Below are 8,314 nucleotides of genomic sequence, written 5' to 3'. Positions count from 1 at the left end.
GACGTTGTGTTGACAGTGGTCATGGAGAATTGTTAGAAAGGGAACATGGAGCAATTTGTTTTAAGGGGACATGAAAAATTGTGAATACATAGGCCATGGAGTATTCAGATGATTGTGGTCAAGGATCATTGTGACGAAAAGTGTCCTGGAATATTGTGATGACACGGTTCATGGAGCATTGTGATGACAAGGGCCATGGCGAAATGTGAAGACAGGTGTCATGGGGCATTGTGAAGACAGTGGTCATCTAGAATTGTGAAGAAAGATATCATGGAGCACTGGGATGACAGGGGCCATGGAGCATTGTGATGACAGGGGTCATGGGGCATTGTGATGACACGGCCATGGAACATTATGATGACAAGAATTCTGGAGCATTGTGATAAAAAGGGCATGGACCATTGTGATTAGAGGGGCCAAGGAGCATTCTGATGACAACGGCATGGAGCATTGTGATGACAGGGGTCATCGAGCATTGTGACGACAGGGATCATGGAGCATAGTGATGAAAGGGGCCATGGGGCATTGTGATGACAGGCGTCATGGGACATTGTGTTGACAGTGGTCATGGAGAATTGTTAGAAAGGGAACATGGAGCAATTTGATTTCAGGGGCCATAAAAAATTGTGAATACATAGGCCATGGAGTATTCAGATGAATGTGGTCAAGGATCATTGTGACAAAATTTGTCCTGGAATATTGTGATGACACGGTTCATGGAGCATTGCGATGACAAGGGCCATGGCGAAATGTGAAGACAGGTGTCATGGGGCATTGTGATGACAGTGGTCATCTAGAATTGTGAAGAAAGATATCATGGAGCACTGGGATGAAAGGGGCCATGGAACATTGTGATGACAGGGGTCATGGGGCATTGTGATGACACGGCCATGGAACAATATGATGACAAGAATTCTGGAGTATTGTGATAAAAAGGTCATGGACCATTGTGATTAGAGGGGCCAAGGAGCATTCTGATGACAACGGCATGGAGCATTGTGATGACAAGGCTCATCGAGCATTGTGATGACAGTGGTCATGAAGCATTGTGATGAATGGGGTCATGGATCATTGTGATGAAAAGTGTCGTGGAGCATTGTGATGACAGGGGTCATAGAGCATTGTGATGACACGGTTATGGAATATTGTGAAGACCAGAATTCTGTAGCACTGTGATGAAAAGGGAATGGAGCATTGTGATTACAGGGGTCATGGAGCACTGTGATGACAATTGTTCTAGAACATTGTGAAGACAGGGATCATGGAGCATAGTGATGATAGGGGCCATGGAGCATTTTGATGACAGGCGTCATGGGACATTGTGTTGACAGTGGTCATGGAGAATTGTTAGAAAGGGAACATGGAGCAATTTGATTTCAGGGGCCATGAAAAATTGTGAATACATAGGCCATGGAGTATTCAGATGAATGTGGTCAAGGATCATTGTGACGAAAAGTGTCCTGGAATATTGTGATGACACGGTTCATGGAGCATTGCGATGACAAGGGCCATGGCGAAATGTGAAGACAGGTGTCATGGGGCATTGTGAAGACAGTGGTCATCTAGAATTGTGAAGAAAGATATCATGGAGCACTGGGATGACAGGGGCCATGGAGCATTGTGATGACAGGGGTCATGGGGCATGGTGATGACACGGCCATGGAACATTATGATGACAAGAATTCTGGAGCATTGTGATAAAAAGGGCATGGACCATTGTGATTAGAGGGGCCAAGTAGCATTCTGATGACAACGTCATGGAGCATTGTGATGACAAGGGTCATCGAGCATTGTGATGACAGTGGTCATGAAGCATTGTGATGAATGGGGTCATTGATCATTGTGATGACAAGTGTCGTGGAGCATTGTGATGACAGGGGTCATAGAGCATTGTGATGACACGGTTATGGAATATTGTGAAGACCAGAAATCTGTAGCACAGTGATGAAAATGGAATGGAGCATTGTGATTACAGGGGTCATGGAGAATTGTGATGACAATTGTTCTAGAAAATTGTGATGACAGGGATCATGGAGCATAGTGATGAAAGGGGCCATGGAGCATTGTGATGACAGGCTTCATGGGACAATGTGTTGACAGTGGTCATTGAGCATTGTTAGAAAGGGAACATGGAGCAAATTGATTTCAGGGGCCATGAAAAATTGTGAATACATAGGCCATGGATTATTCAGATGAATGTGGTCAAGGATCATTGTGACGAAAAGTGTCCTGGAATATTGTGATGACACGGTTCATGGAGCATTGCGATGACAAGGGCCATGGCGAAATGTGAAGACAGGTGTCATGGGGCATTGTGAAGACAGTGGTCATCTAGAATTGTGAAGAAAGATATCATGGAGCACTGGGATGACAGGGGCCATGGAGCATTGTGATGACAGGGGTCATGGGGCATGGTGATGACACGGCCATGGAACATTATGATGACAATAATTCTGGAGCATTGTGATAAAAAGGGCATGGACCATTGTGATTAGAGGGGCCAAGGAGCATTCTGATGACAACGGCATGGAGCATTGTGATGACAAGGGTCATCGAGCATTGTGATGACAGTGGTCATGGAGCATTGTGATGAATGTGGTTATGCATCATTGTGATGACTAGTGTCGTGGAGCATTGTGATGACAGGGGTCATAGAGCATTGTGATGACACGGTTATGGAATTTTGTGATGACCAGAATTCTGTAGCACTGTGATGAAAAGGGAATGCAGCATTGTGATTACAGGGGTCATGGAGCACTGTGATGACAATTGTTCTAGAACATTTTGATGACAGGGATCATGGAGCATAGTGATGAAAGGGGCCATGGAGCATTGTAATGACAGGCGTCATGGGACATTGTGTTGACTGTGGTCATGGAGCTTTGTTAGAAAGGGAACATGGAGCAATTTGATTTCAGGGGCCATGAAAAAATGTGAATACATAGGCCATGGAGTATTCAGATGAATGTGGTCAAGGATCATTGTGACGACAAGTGTCCTGGAATATTGTGATGACACGGTTCATGGAGCATTGCGATGACAAGGGCCATGGCGAAATGTGAAGACAGGTGTCATGGGGCTTTGTGATGACAGTGGTCATCTAGAATTGTGAAGAAAGATATCATGGAGCAATGGGATGACAGGGGCCATGGGGCATTGTGATGACAGGGGTCATGGGGCATTGTGATGACACGGCCATGGAACATTATGATGACAAGAATTCTGGAGCATTGTGATAAATAGGGCATGGGCCATTGTGATTAGAGGGGCCAAGGAGCATTCTGATGATAACGGCATGGAGCATTGTGATGACAAGGGTCATCGAGCATTGTGATGACAGTGGTCATGAAGCATTGTGATGAATGTGGTCATGGATCATTGTGATGACAAGTGTCGTGCAGCATTCTGGTGACAGGGGTCATAGAGCATTGTGATGACATGGTTATGGAATTTTGTGATGACCAGAATTCTGTAGCACTGTGATGAAAATTGAATGGAGCATTGTGATTACAGGGGTCATGGAGCATTGTGATGACAATTGTTCTAGAACATTTTGATGACAGGGATCATGGAGCATAGGGATGAAAGGGGCCATGGAGCATTGTGATGACAGGCGTCATGGGACATTGTGTTGACTGTGGTCATGGAGCATTGTTAGAAATGGAACATGGAGCAATTTGATTTCAGGGGCCATGAAAAATTGTGAATACATAGGCCATGGAGTATTCAGATGAATGTGGTCAAGGATCATTGTGATGAAAAGTGTCCTGGAATATTGTGATGACACGATTCATGGAGCATTGCGATGACAAGGGCCATGGCGAAATGTGAAGACAGGTGTCATGGGGCATTGTGATGACAGTGGTGATCTAGAATTGTGAAGAAAGATATCATGGAGCACTGTGATGACAGGGGTCATGGGGCATTGTGATGACACGTCCATGGAACATTATGATGTCAAGAATTCTGGAGCATTGTGATAAAAATTGCATGGACCATTGTGATTAGAGGGGCCAAGGAGCATTCTGATGACAACGGCATGGAGCATTGTGATGACAAGGGTCATCGAGCATTGTGATGACACTGGTCATGAAGCATTGTGATGAATGTGGTCATGGATCATTGTGACGACAAGTGTCGTAGAGCATTGTGATGACAGGGGTCATAGAGCATTGTGATGACACGGTTATGGAATATTGTGAAGACCAGAATTCTGTAGCACTGTGATGAAAAGGGAATGGAGCATTGTGATTACAGGGGTCATGGAGCACTGTGATGACAATTGTTCTAGAACATTGTGAAGACAGGGATCATGGAGCATAGTGATGATAGGGGCCATGGAGCATTTTGATGACAGGCGTCATGGGACATTGTGTTGACAGTGGTCATGGAGAATTGTTAGAAAGGGAACATGGAGCAATTTGATTTCAGGGGCCATGAAAAATTGTGAATACATAGGCCATGGAGTATTCAGATGAATGTGGTCAATGATCATTGTGACAAAAAGTGTCCTGGAATATTGTGATGACACGGTTCATGGAGCATTGCGATGAAAAGGGCCATGGCGAAATGTGATGAGAGTGGTCATCTAGAATTGTGAAGAAAGATATCATGGAGCCCTGGGATGATAGGGGCCATGGAGCATTGTGATGACATGGGTCATGGGGCATTGTGATGACACGGCCATGGAACATTATGATGACAAGAATTCTGGAGCATTGTGATAAAAAGGGCATGGACCGTTGTGATTAGAGGGGCCAAGGAGCATTCTGATGACAACGGCATGGAGCATTGTGATGAGAAGTGTCATCGAGCATTGTGATGACAGTGGTCATGAAGCATTGTGATGAATGTGGTCATGGATCATTGTGATGACAAGTGTCGTGGAGCATTGTGATGACAGGGGTCATAGAGCATTGTGATGACACGGTTATGGAATATTGTGATGACCAGAATTCTGTAGCACTGTGATGAAAAGGGAATGGAGCATTGTGATTACAGGGGTCATGGAGCATTGTGATGAAAATTGTTCTAGAACATTGTGATGACAGGGATCACGTAGCATAGTGATGAAAGGGGCCATGAAGCATTGTGATGACAGGCGTTATGGGGCATTGTGATGACACGGCCATGGAACAATATGATGACAAGAATTCTGGAGTATTGTGATAAAAAGGTCATGGACCATTGTGATTTGAGGGGCCAAGGAGCATTCTGATGACAACGGCATGGAGCATTGTGATGACAAGGCTCATCGAGCATTGTGATGACAGTGGTCATGAAGCATTGTGATGAATGGGGTCATGGATCATTTTGATGAAAAGTGTCGTGGAGCATTGTGATGACAGGGGTCATAGAGCATTGTGATGACACGGTTATGGAATATTGTGAAGACCAGAATTCTGTAGCACTGTGATGAAAAGGGAATGGAGCATTGTGATTACAGGGGTCATGGAGCACTGTGATGACAATTGTTCTAGAACATTGTGAAGACAGGGATCATGGAGCATAGTGATGATAGGGGCCATGGAGCATTTTGATGACAGGCGTCATGGGACATTGTGTTGACAGTGGTCATGGAGAATTGTTAGAAAGGGAACATGGAGCAATTTGATTTCAGGGGCCATGAAAAATTGTGAATACATAGGCCATGGAGTATTCAGATGAATGTGGTCAAGGATCATTGTGACGAAAAGTGTCCTGGAATATTGTGATGACACGGTTCATGGAGCATTGCGATGACAAGGGCCATGGCGAAATGTGAAGACAGGTGTCATGGGGCTTTGTGATGACAGTGGTCATCTAGAATTGTGAAGAAAGATATCATGGAGCAATGGGATGACAGGGGCCATGGAGCATTGTGATGACAGGGGTCATGGGACATTGTGATGACACGGCCATGGAACATTATGATGACAAGAATTCTGGAGCATTGTGATAAATAGGGCATGGACCATTGTGATTAGAGGGGCCAAGGAGCATTCTGATGATAACGGCATGGAGCATTGTGATGACAAGGGTCATCGAGCATTGTGATGACAGTGGTCATGAATCATTGTGATGAATGTGGTCATGGATCATTGTGATGACAAGTGTCGTGGAGCATTGTGATGACACGGCTCATAGAGCATTGTGATGACACGGTTATGGAATATTGTGATGACCAGAATTCTGTAGCACTGTGATGAAAAGGGAATGGAGCATTGTGATTACAGGGGTCATGGAGCATTGTGATGACAATTGTTCTAGAACATTTTGATGACAGGGATCATGGAGCATAGTGATGAAAGGGGCCATGGAGCATTGTAATGACAGGCGTCATGGGACATTGTGTTGACTGTGGTCATGGAGCATTGTTAGAAATGGAACATGGAGCAATTTGATTTCAGGGGCCATGAAAAATTGTGAATACATAGGCCATGGAGTATTCAGATGAATGTGGTCAAGGATCATTGTGACGAAAAGTGTCCTGGAATATTGTGATGACACGGTTCATGGAGCATTGCGATGACAAGGGCCATAGCGAAATGTGAAGACAGGTGTCATGGGGCATTTTGATGACAGTGGTGATCTAGAATTGTGAAGAAAGATATCATGGAGCACTGTGATGACAGGGGTCATGGGGCATTGTGATGACACGTCCATGGAACATTATGATGTCAAGAATTCTGGAGCATTGTGATAAAAATTGCATGGACCATTGTGATTAGAGGGGCCAAGGAGCATTCTGATGACAACGGCATGGAGCATTGTGATGACAAGGGTCATCGAGCATTGTGATGACACTGGTCATGAAGCATTGTGATGAATGTGGTCATGGATCATTGTGATGACAAGTGTCGTAGAGCATTGTGATGACAGGGGTCATAGAGCATTGTGATGACACGGTTATGGAATATTGTGAAGACCAGAATTCTGTAGCACTGTGATGAAAAGGGAATGGAGCATTGTGATTACAGGGGTCATGGAGCACTGTGATGACAATTGTTCTAGAACATTGTGAAGACAGGGATCATGGAGCATAGTGATGATAGGGGCCATGGAGCATTTTGATGACAGGCGTCATGGGACATTGTGTTGACAGTGGTCATGGAGAATTGTTAGAAAGGGAACATGGAGCAATTTGATTTCAGGGGCCATGAAAAATTGTGAATACATAGGCCATGGAGTATTCAGATGAATGTTGTCAAGGATCATTGTGATGAAAAGTGTCCTGGAATATTGTGATGACACGGTTCATGGAGCATTGCGATGACAAGGGCCATGGCGAAATGTGAAGACAGGTGTCATGGGGCATTGTGAAGACAGTGGTCATCTAGAATTGTGAAGAAAGATATCATGGAGCACTGGGATGACAGGGGCCATGGAGCATTGTGATGACAGGGGTCATGGGGCATTGTGATGACACGGCCATGGAACATTATGATGACAAGAATTCTGGAACATTGTGATAAAAAGGGCATGGACCATTGTGATTAGAGGGGCCAAGTAGCATTCTGATGACAACGTCATGGAGCATTGTGATGACAAGGTTCATCGAGCATTGTGATGACAGTGGTCATGAAGCATTGTGATGAATGGGGTCATGGATCATTGTGATGACAAGTGTCGTGGAGCATTGTGATGACAGGGGTCATAGAGCATTGTGATGACACGGTTATGGAATATTGTGAAGACCAGAAATCTGTAGCACAGTGATGAAAATGGAATGGAGCATTGTGATTACAGGGGTCATGGAGAATTGTGATGACAATTGTTCTAGAAAATTGTGATGACAGGGATCATGGAGCATAGTGATGAAAGGGGCCATGGAGCATTGTGATGACAGGCTTCATGGGACAATGTGTTGACAGTGGTCATTGAGCATTGTTAGAAAGGGAACATGGAGCAAATTGATTTCAGGGGCCATGAAAAATTGTGAATACATAGGCCATGGATTATTCAGATGAATGTGGTCAAGGATCATTGTGACAAAAAGTGTCCTGGAATATTGTGATGACACGGTTCATGGAGCATTGCGATGACAAGGGCCATGGCGAAATGTGAAGACAGGTGTCATGGGGCATTGTGATGACAGTGGTCATCTAGAATTGTGAAGAAAGATATCATGGAGCACTGGGATGACAGGGGCCATGGAGCATTGTGATGACAGGGGTCATGGGGCATGGTGATGACACGGCCATGGAACATTATGATGACAATAATTCTGGAGCATTGTGATAAAAAGGGCATGGACCATTGTGATTAGAGGGGCCAAGGAGCATTCTGATGACAACGGCATGGAGCATTGTGATGACAAGGGTCATCGAGCATT

This window comes from Eschrichtius robustus, chromosome 7 (assembly GCF_028021215.1).
Source record: "Eschrichtius robustus isolate mEscRob2 chromosome 7, mEscRob2.pri, whole genome shotgun sequence".
In the NCBI taxonomy this organism is placed as follows: domain Eukaryota; kingdom Metazoa; phylum Chordata; class Mammalia; order Artiodactyla; family Eschrichtiidae; genus Eschrichtius; species Eschrichtius robustus.
The sequence above is the reverse complement of the archived record's forward strand: the minus strand, read 5'-3'. Positions refer to the sequence as shown.